Source organism: Girardinichthys multiradiatus, chromosome 23, assembly GCF_021462225.1.
Source record: "Girardinichthys multiradiatus isolate DD_20200921_A chromosome 23, DD_fGirMul_XY1, whole genome shotgun sequence".
Lineage (NCBI taxonomy): Eukaryota > Metazoa > Chordata > Actinopteri > Cyprinodontiformes > Goodeidae > Girardinichthys > Girardinichthys multiradiatus.
Genome location: NC_061815.1, coordinates 17085672 through 17097213, shown reverse-complemented (window position 1 = coordinate 17097213; position 11542 = coordinate 17085672). Strand labels below are relative to the sequence as shown.

Sequence of the window (11542 nt, the reverse complement as noted above, 5' to 3'; positions counted from 1 at the left end):
GTCAGATTCAGTTAGTTATTGAAATTGGTTAAAAAAATGTTTTCTATCCAAGGAAACCCAGCAGATTGCATTGAGTCAGTGACTTGTAACAGTCACTCCTCCAGAACGAGCATGTAGAGACAGTGGAGAGTCACTGGCGTTTACTTTGCAGCAATCCCTCATACCGAGCATGCATGTAATGACAGTGGAGAGGAAAAACTTCCTTTTAAGAGGAAGAAACCTCCAGCAGAACCAGGCTCCGTGTGAGCAGCCATCTGCCACGACCGATTGGGGGTTTGAGAGAACAGAGCAGAGACACAAAAAGAACAGAAGAACTGATTCAGGAGTAATCCAACATGTTGAATATCCCCGATTTGAGGTTGGAGTGGTCCTCACGCTCTTCCAAGCAGACTAGATCACTCTTAACACACCACGCACAGCGGGAATATCTCATAATATAATCTTAAGAGCCATGACGATGATTGAGCCATGTCGGAAGGGAAAGTTCAGGTCAAAAAATCGTCATAAAAATCCTGCCGTGTGAACCAGACATTATTGAATTGTAAACACTGACTGAGATAGATCGTCCACTAAAGAAAGGTTCACCACTGTTCCATGTTTTTTCCATTTGTAGGAAATAGTTCTCACTGTGCTTTGTTTGAGTCCTAAAAACTTATAAATAACTTTGATAAATGTTAACCTTTTTTTTTTCTCATCTGTTCTTGGAACTCTAAGATCAGGGCATGATGTGTTGCGTTTTGAAATGTTTTAACTTACTTCAAGTTGTCAGACAGGTTGTATTTATTTTTTTTATTGATTCTACAGGTCAGGTAGTAACATGGCCTATGTAAAGCTAGTAAAATTGAATCCAAAAACAATGATTAATCACAAATAAGTCATGATTAAACAAGTACAATTAAGTTTTTACACAGGGCCTGGTTTGTTTGGAAATATTTACCCTTTACTTAGACGAACCTATTATTTAAAAACGGCATTCTACACTTACTTGTCTTACAGTTGTCTTAGTCTGATATTAAAATATCTTTAATGATTTAAAACATTAGCGTAACAAGAGATCCTTTTATTATTTTTTGTCACGGAATACTGTAAGAAGGCAACAATTTTTCATTGCAGTATATTTTGTTACATAGAGATGGTAAAATTGTCGAGAACATACTTCCAATATAAACAAAAGTTGTGACATAAAATTACTTTTATGTAATTGCTTGCAAAGTTTTGAGGGTTTTCTTTATATAGTTTGCTTGTGAACAGACCCTGTCAGTCTGAACTGAGATCTACTGCAGGTAAGACACTGGCAACTCGTTAATGCCCCAGACAGTCCCACAAGCAAACGAAACAGGATACAAACCACAGTTTTACAAAAACAACAGCATTGATCTATTTAATTAATAAAAGGTGCCGGGTTTAATCTTGCTTTAATATTTGAAGAATTTCACATACGTTTGAACAAAATAAAAACAAACAAATTCCCTGCAATCACTTATTACATTCGCATCTAAGTGGCACAGGTAACACATTCAGTAACAAGGTGTAACTGTTATGATTCTGGCACGTCTGCTCTACCATGTCTCCCTGGCTGCAATCAGCAGATTAGATTCACCTGGTGGCTGCTGCAGTGTAGTGCAATCTGTGGAATGCCAAGCACCTGTGTTTTCCCTGATATATACTGACTCTGACAAGCAGATGGTGCCAGATTTTTGAAAGCCATTGTGCGAGTAGATATCCAGCGTTCCTTCCTGTCTGATCATTGTTCTTGACCTTGCCTTGCTTTTTGGATTTACGCATCTGCCTGCTCCCTGTCGGACTATTTGGATTTTGGTTGTCGACCTTGTTTCCTGCATCTGGTTTATGCCTCTGCCTGCCCCTTGCCTGACGCCTCTTGTTCCGATCGTTGACCCTGTTTCTGTCCTTGCATTATTGAGCCAGCCTAGCCCTCGGATTATTCCGCCTGGAGTCACATCTTACCTGTGCTGTGGAGATCACCGCCTGCCGCCCACTGAGGTTTTCCCTCTGGGTTTCAAGTTCCATGCAAGACAAAAGCAGGTTAGTGGCTTTTCTGATCCCTGCAAAATCTGGAGAGACTACAAGTCACTAATCCCTCTTTCTGCCTCAGTGATTCCTGGAAGCTGTGAGGAGTGTTACCTGTGTGACGTTTTCCTGTGGCTGAATAAACCTTTTAAATCGATCTTGGGTCCGCCTTTTTCTGATTCATAGCAGTAAAAAGTCGGATATAAATTCTTAATGCTCATCTTTGTTGTACATAAGCATATATTTGTATGTGTTGTGTATATTCCACAGATGGCTTGCAGATATGTTTCTGTCCGTGTGTATAGAGCCTCCTGTGTAAAGGCTGGATACACTTTAATCCTCTTTAATGTATCAGTGAGATTATTGAGAAGTATTGCAGTAAATTTAAGGCTTAGGCTGTGGATACATTCTATCCCCTCTCATCTTTTTTAAGACAAAGTGTCTTTAAAGTCATTGCATCTCTTATTTCATTTAAAAATGACCATAAGAGTCATGATCAAAATAGGTCCGGCATGTTTTTAGATGTTTCACTCAAAGTAAACCAAAAAAGCGTAAACAGATGTGTGAATAAAGGTACGCTTTTTCACATTTTGGATCATTACAACCACAGCCTTCTATATATTTTACTGGGATTTGTTATGATTGACCACCACTACAACCCAAAATTGTAAAGTAACAGGAAAATAATACAAGGTTTTGAGATTTATTTTCTTACAAATACAGATCTGAAAAGGGTGGTGTGCATTTTTATTTCACCACTTTTTAATCTGATATCCTCAAATAAAATCCAGTGCAACTGCCTTCAGGAATCACCTAATCAGCAAATCAGAGTCAGAGTTCATCTGTCTGCAATTTATTCTCATTTAAAATAAAGCTGTTCGTTGAAGTTGTGGTATAATTTCAAGCATGGTTGGTCAAAATCCCAAGACTATTAGCTGTGCACTCCACAAATTTCACCTTTTAAAAAAAAGAATGGAAAAATAAATCTATTGTTCAAAGAATGTAGTGATTGCAGTTTACCTTTAGCTGGTAGAAACGTATCCTGGAGTCCTTTAAAGCTGCACTTTCAGTGAAAGGTGGTTCTACAAAATATTGACTCCATTGGGCAAATGCAGTTTACAGTTTTGTGATTTTTCTTTTCTTCTTTTTGTAAAACTAATAAAAAAAATACTATGTATACTTTCCACTTCATAAATATGCACCACTTTCTCAGTAAAATGCAATAAAGGTTGCAGTTGTATTACAAGTTCAAAGTGTAAGAATACTTTTTAAGGGCACAGTATATGGTCTCATGGAAATACAAACATCACCTGGTTTACAAGTTAGATTTATTCATTTAGGCATGCCCTGTCTTGTGGGCATAAAAATGCTGCATGTTAGCAAACGTTTTATTAATCAAAGTATAGCTATGTGTCATTTTCGATATAGCACTGACCCACATACAGAGAACACTCAGAGGAAACAAGCTGAAAGTGTAACTGTGTTTATTTACAGTATGTGAACACTGGGACATGAATGAGTAAATCCGCCAACTGAAAGAGAGGGGAAGAGAACTGGTGAAAAAGGGAACGGTGTTAACGAAAACAATATTTGTAAACAAAGTGTCTTACTTAAGTAAATGCCGTCAGGTTGCCAGGGGTATAGGGAGTCAAAAATACTTTATTAATCCCAAAGGGAAATTAAATGTTGTAGTCATATTATGTAGGTTTCTTCAAAGAGCCGTTGTAGATGCTGATGGCTGTGGGCAGGAAGGATCTCCTGTAGCGTTCCGTCTTACAGCAGATCTGAAGAAGCCTCTGACTGAAGACACTCTGTTGTTGTAGGACAGTCTCATGAAGAGGATGCTCAGGGTTCTCCATAATGTTCTTCATTTTATGAAGAATCCATCTTTCCACAATGATCTCCAGAGGTTCCAGAGGAGTCCCCAGAACAGAGGCAGCCTTTTTTATCAGCTTGTTGAGCTTTTTTAAGTCCCTGGCTCTGATGCTGCAGATGATGGCAGAAGAGATCACACTCTCCACAACAGACTTATAGAAGATATGCAGCATCTTGCTGCAAACACCAAAGGACCTAAGCTTCCTCAAGAAGTACAGTCTGCTCTGTCCCTTCTTGTAGATGGCTTCACAGTTGCATCTCCACTCTAGTCTGTTGTCCAGGTCCAAGTTTAAGTCATTACTCCACAAAAGCTTGGAGTCATCAAGGTGAGGCTAAGAAAACACTGTAACAACTATCAAGCACAGTGGTGGTATTACCATGCTTTCAATTTGTTTAGCTGCTAGTGATACCAGAACACTGCACAAGTGATGAAACAAAAAAATGGAGAATTCTGGAAATTCCTTCTCAACACAACAAGTAGATGGTTGAAATCTGGATACAATTGACTGCTCCAGCAGGCTGAAGTTAAACATCTGGGGTGGCCTTGTGAAACACCCGATCTCAACACCAACAAGTTTAAAGGCCAACTCCTGCCTGGAAACTAACAGATTTAATATCATTCTACCAATTCTGCAGAAAAGAGCTATCAAACATCCAGCCAGAATTATACCAAAGGCTTATTGATGGCTATAAAACGAAAAAAAAAAAAACATGCAGTTGAGATGTATGAGAAGGTGTATCTAATCTCATATAATTATGGAATGTATGTATTTGAGGCTATATCTATAATTATGACCATGTAGTATTTGGGAAAAAAAACAAACATAAATATAAATGTATTCCTCCAATTTGTATTTTTGCTAAAAAATAAATCTGAATTTAAATAACATTTCTATTCACAAGGATGCATTTAACCTAGCTAGTTAATCACATTTACAAAATGTTGATCTGTAATGATAAAGTCACTATGATGAATTCCATTTTGCATTTTCAAACATCTTTTAATATCTTAATCTACTGTAAGACTGGTGGCTCTGTTGGAGCTCGGTCAATTTTTTTCTTACATGTGGGACCCAGTGTAAGTTAAGCTGCACACTCCACTGCCGTGCATGAAATTGCATTAGTCATAGCTCTGCTTTGCTGGCAGCAGCCACACTTCAGAGTTGTCTAATGGAAGCTTTTAGATGGACAGTTCAGGTCCCAGGGTCTGTGGGATTTACAACTGGGTAGAACCAGCCCAAGCCATTACAGGGCTGTCATCCAGCTTCTACAAAGAAATTCTTGGGCTGTAGGTTCAAAGCAGGTTTGTCAGAGTCTGACTAAGAGGACGACAAAAATGGATCTTTTTCCCTGCAGATGTAGGTGTTTTTCTTTTAATCAGAAACTAATTCTGGCAGCCATTACTGGTTTTATATCCCCAGAGGTAATACACCTTGCAATTCTAAGACAAATCTGCTGCTTGTAATCACATGAATTTAAGAAAAGATCATTGTTTATTGCCTACCTTGCCAGTAAATGTTTGCTGGACTCACTCCAGAAAAGGTGCAATCAGCCTTTAAATCTTCGAATTCCATTATAGTGTTTTGCACAATGAAAATTATCATGCTTTGTTTTTGCATATTTGAGGGACTCAGAAAAAGAACTGAATGAAAAGGACAGACAAATTGTCATAGCAGCTCTTGTATTGGTTTACTTCAACAGGTTAACTTGACAAAACAGAATCACTTAGAGCCCAAACGTTTTGACATGTGGGCCAAAGTCATCACGTCAAAAGATCTTGCGCACCTAAAAACTATTTAAAAAAATAAACTAATATCACAAAAACATTGATTGTGAATTTTGGTTGGAACCTTTGGAGCACAAAGGTATTGTGTCCCCACGCAATACCTTTGTGCTCCCTCGCAAAGGTCTGGTTGTCACCATGCCTGCTGCTAACATTTTCCACCTCTAGGGGCCACGGGAGCTGGAGGACTGAGGGTGTGACAGGTGCACATCATTGCCTCATCAGTCCAGAGGACTATATGAGGGCGGCTCACCAGTACTTCTATGCCTGAGTGTTTTTGCCCTTTGTGGTAGTACTCCCTGGCCATCTACTTTGTAAATCTTCAGAATTGTTTGTGAAGGATATCCTGACTAACAGTTTGTTTACCTTGTCTTAGGCACCCAAGTTTTGCTCCTCATGGGAGACCTTTAAAGAATACCTCAGACCACAGTTTGGACTCTGGATCCTTCTTCGGCTGGCAGCCCACCCTGGAGATCCCTCTGTCTGATTAAGCGAACCTTGTCCACCCTCCAACGGTACCTCCCGGATCACCTAAGAAGCCCCAACGGAATCAGCACGACTTCATTGTCCCCTGACTCGCAGCCTTCTCCCCCTGGTGGATCGCCCCACCCGAATAGTAAGCCTAGTCTCAGATTTTGTTGTTTGGTGCCACAATCTGAACTCACCTTGTTGTTTTCCCTTTCCAGTCTGACGGCCTGCCTGGTCCCCTCGCTCCATGTATATTTCCTTGAGTTGTTAATAAATTGTTGAAACGTTTCTCCGTTTTGAGTATTCTCTGCATGTGGGTCAGATCGGCCTTAAAAACTATGACAAAAGGTTGTTAATCACCTTGAGAATGCTGTACATTTTGGAACAGCAACACACATGACAAACTGCTCACCAAACAAACAGTACTGATATGGCATTGGTTTATTTGTTTATTTGTCATATGCAGGTTAACACTGGGACTCCCAGAATTCTAACACTACTAGAACTCCCAAGCCCTTCAATTTGACGGCGAGCATTCTGGATGCGAGGGCAGTGATGTCATCGCATTACATTGGTCAGAATGCTAAAGGTTTTCTTGCACGCAATAAAATTATGGTTTTGACAAGAATTAATAATAGTATTTGATCACACCCTATTAAGTTTTATTATTATTTATAAATAGTACTGAAAAATAACAGAGTAGTGGGTACATTTAAAAAAAAAGCTTTACTAATCTGACCAAAAGCTGGACAGCTCCATGTTACGCCCCCCTTTCACTCCGCGGACATAAACTAGAGCTAAAAATCCCTTCAGCTCATCCACACTCATATCCGAGGAAGAATCATCTCCTAAAACTCTGTGGCCCTCAGCCACGGCGCAGCAATGAACATGGATGAGCATTTCGGCGTCCTCCAAGCAGAGGTACACGGTCTGGGCATCTTGGATCTGGCGCTCTGTCAACGCGTTCTGGCTCTGACGCCTCCCTCTACTTTCTTTCTCTCCTACCACTGTCCACACAGTGCCATCCTTTCCAATCTCTTCCTCCTTCCCAGGTGTGCGCTCGTCTTGCGATTAAAGCGCAGAATAGATTGTTGTTACTGGGCTACTATATCTATGACCTAACTTATTGTTTATTTCTTTTTCAATTATTAGTACCTTGTTTTTTAGTTTCTCTCCTGCCAGTGAGCTGGTTTGCTGGGTTTATAGCTGGGCACTGGGCAACAGGCTCGTCTCCCTGTCTCTGAACCTGCGCTGATTGTGGCACTGTTTCTATAATTTATATATTATTAGTTTACTAATCTATAAACTATAGCCTAAAATGATAAAATCATTACATAGGGTAGGCTTTTACTTCCTTGAAATAATGCGCCACAACCTCCTGCTAACAGGACAACTTGTGTTTTTTAGTCGGGGGAGGCTCACTCTCTGACCCGCTGTCACTGGAACTGAATGCTGACCAAGAGGCATCAGAATCCCTCTCGACCCCAGAATCACGATCATGTTATTTTTGAAGCATTTCCAATGCCTCATGAGCAGAAAATATCCTTGTAGAAGCTATTTGTAGGATGCCAACAATCTCCTTCTCAGACTGCGTTCTAGAGTGGCGGTTGATATCAATGTAAATACCAGGGCCGTCAAAATAGCGGCTGTAGTAGTTAGAGGTAGAAATACTTAGATATTTTATTTACTTTGTTATTTTTTTAAAACAGAGACATAGGAACACACAATACACAGGTTTAGAAAAAGTCAGGATGCCAGGAAGATAACAGTTTTAATAAACCACAGTTATGGCATGTCAAACTTTCAAAACTGTCAAATTGACGGCCCTGGGAGTTCTAGTGTTAACACACAGTCAACAATGCAATGAAATGCTTGGGATAAGAAGAACCGTTCAACTCACTATAAAAACAAATGCACTAATGGCATGCAATAAAAAAAGTACACATTGTGCAGCAGCAATAAGCTAATGAAGTGTCAGAAATGTGGTTTAGTGGAGTATCATTGTCCAGAATTCAGTACTCTGACAGCATGTGGATAATAACTGTCTTTAAGTCTGATTGAATATCCTTTTATTTAAGGCTGATTTCAAAATGAAACTTAACTCTCAAAAACTAGTGTGGTGTTTGTTCCATTTTTGCAGTTGTCTGGTTTGGAAACTCTCCCACAAAGTGTTGGAAATAACACAAAGACTATTTCATGGGAACACGGGTTTTCAGTTTACAAATTTGGGCTCGATTGAAAAATCTGGAATGAAAGGTTTAGTCAGTTCTTAGCAAAAAGAACAGGATTTGGGTCACTCTTTCCAGTCACATTTCTTGTACTGTCAGGGGGGATCAGAGGGGGGTCACACCCTGTGACACGCTTTTCCCACAAATGCAGAAATTGAAAGAAAACATCTTAATATTGAAGAAAATGGGCAATAACTGACATGATAATAGGATTGACGTCAATAATATACTGTTCAGGTAGAATTCAAGTTACGTTAAAAACCACATTACTATGGTGTAACGGTGCATTGATGGTAGTTGCAGCAACACTACAACAGTAGCTGTTTGTCTGCACTACTTTCCTGAAGTGAAGAAGATCAGAGCTGCCTGGATCAGAGCTGGAAAACTGACAGATGGCCTGGTCCCACCAAGCACAGCCAGTTGTGATCGGAGGACTTTTCTGCAAACTGCTTTCAACAAGAAACCTCTGAATTCACAAGAGAAATTATGTCAGAGGAACTGACAGACGAAGGAGAATGTTGAAGCAGATGCTATAGCCACACTGTTCAGTGCATCTGATGGGAAAGGATCGTCAAAGAAAAGGTTGTTGCTTAGTGTTGCTAAATGGATCAAGGCTCAGCAACGGAAATGGAAAAAGGCTGTACTTTTGTGACATTTCCTTGTCACAAAAGTACATTTAGATTTCGGCAGTTATTGTTAATATTTAAAAATACAAAATTATTATTTTGAGATCTTGAATTATCCCTTGTGTCTGCCGCTACTGCTCCATGCTGCTCACTTCGCCTCCAGTTGTTTCACTCACTGCCGTATTTACTGTAACCCTGGATTTACACTCTATCCGCTCCGGTTCAGTCAGTCCACTGCGAGGCCCAGAGGAACTCCAAGAACCATACGCAAATCACGCAATAACGGCCAGTGATAAATGCGGTAGTAAGTCCAAAACAACTCATTCTGTGGAAGTTAAACCAGTTAAAACTGCTTCACTTTTAGTTTTATGCATCCAGGTATTTTCATGTCTTGCTCTACAATGGGTGAGTAATTTGATTGCAGTGAAGCTATATTTGTTGCTTGAACTGATGCATTTAATGTTTAATTGTTCGGTTTCTAATACCTTAAATAACCCAGAAACTGATCTAATTGATCTAATGTTCACAACAGCTAATAAATACACTTGTATATAGAAATATATGTGTGTATTTATTACACAGACTCAGTACAGACACCCAGACGTCCCTCTACCCAGACACCTCCTCCAGCTCCTCCGGGGGAACCTAAGGCGTTCTCAGGCCAGCCGAGAGACATAGTCCATCCAGCATGCCCTGGACCGTCCCTTGGGCCTCCTCCCGGTGGGACATGCCTGGAGCACCTCCCAAGGAAGGTATCCAGGAGGCATCCAGTATAGATGCCCGAGCCCCTCAGGCCCTTGGTTGCGCCTAGAAATCCTGTCCAACATGCACCGGGAACATGTCCGTTTAGTGCCGGCAATGCGGACCAAACTCCTGCTCCGCTTGTACAGAGACCGGATGGCCCCCAATAAATGGCCCCCGACTCCATACTCCTGGAGCACCTTCCACAGGGCACCACAAGGGACACAGTCAAATGCCTTCTCCAGGTCCACAAAACACATGTGAACCGGTTGGACAAACTCCCATGAACCCTCGAGCACCCTGTAGAGGGTATAGAGCTGGTCCACACTGTTCCTCCTGAAGCCGAGGTTTGACTATCGGTCGGACTCTCCTCTCCAATACCCTGGCGTAGGCCTTACCAGGGAGGCTAAGGAGTGTGATCCCCCTGTAGTTGGAACACACCCTCCGGTCCCCCTTCTTATAAAGAGGGACCACCACCCCAGTCTGCCAGTCCAGAGGCACTGTCCCCGACCTCCAGCACAAGCTCAAGCTCCTTCCCTCCCAGCAAGTAGACATTCCACGTCCCTAGAGCCAGCCTAAGCATCCAGACATCAGGCCGCCGAGGTCTCCTCCTTCATCCGCTGCCCGATCCTCTTTGCACCGGTCCCTCGTGGTTACCCCTGCAGGTGGTGGGCCTACTGGGGGATGGCCTCGCGTCTCTCGTTTGGGCCTGCTCCCTCGAGGAGCAACCCAGCCACCAGGCCTGGCTCCAGGGCCGTACCGGGCGACATCACATGCCTCAATTGTGTGGTCCTCATCAAAGTGTCTTGAACCACTCTTTGTCTGACCCGTCACCAACAGCCTGTTTACCACGGGAGAACCTATCAGGAGCATTTAAACCACAGACAACATAGCCTCTAGGATCATTCGAGCACTCAAACCCCTCTGCCACGTTAAGGTGGCAATTCAAGTAGGAAGTGTATTTATTAATATATTAAAATCTAGTCCGTCTTTAGTGAATTATTTTTGAAAATCCAGATGTCGTGCTCATTCTGTTTCCTGGTGGTATGGTATGATTCATGCAGAATGACTCCGCCTTTGCTCTGACATCCGGCAAAAATAGACTCTGGTGGAACTTCGAAACGGTGGAGCTTCGAAACGGATACAAACTGTCTATATCACGTGTGTCAATCTCAAGCCCCCTGGGCCAAATCCGGCCCACCACGGCAATTTATCCGGCCCTCAAGAGGCAAAAAAGGCATATCATGTCATAAAATAGAGGCATATGTTCTTTTAAAGTGTACAAAGTGGCTTAAACTGCGACTCCTATTGCAATTGTTTTTTTTATGTGATGAAGGAGTACCATGTGCGTTAGCACTTAGACACAAAGCAAGGCGCCATGGAGAGCTAATGTTAGCCTCCAGGAAAATTATCAAACTGTCCAACAGAATGCAACCATGGCATATTATATTGATTATTTTGCTTTATTTTGCATTTTATGACAATTTAAAGATATGTTCTGAAGACAGGACTGTGATGTAGTTTTCAAGGTTTCCACTTGGGGCGCAGCCAGTTTGTGAACAGATGTAAACACAGCGAGAATCTTTAGAAGCAGAGTGTGGATACAGTTTATGTAGTATCTTTGAGAGTGTGTGTCCATAAGTCTGGTGAGTTGTGTATACTGTTCTATAAGAATAATTTGTTAATAAGGTTTGTTGTTCTCAGTGTTGGACTTGTTACTTTAAAAAAGTAATTCTAGTTATTAGTTACTTGTCCCAAAAAGTAACTGAGTTACTCCACTATAAAAGTAACTA

The 11542-nt window shown here is 41.3% G+C and overlaps 1 long non-coding RNA gene across 1 annotated transcript; it reads left to right on the top strand.

Annotated features, from left to right (window-relative positions):
* Positions 1 to 5979: 5979 nt before the first annotated feature.
* On the top strand, positions 5980 to 6442 carry LOC124859994. The gene is made up of 2 exons (XR_007036241.1): positions 5980 to 6302; positions 6373 to 6442. It is a non-coding gene; the product is annotated as an uncharacterized LOC124859994 (long non-coding RNA).
* The last annotated feature ends 5100 nt before the right edge of the window (positions 6443 to 11542 follow it).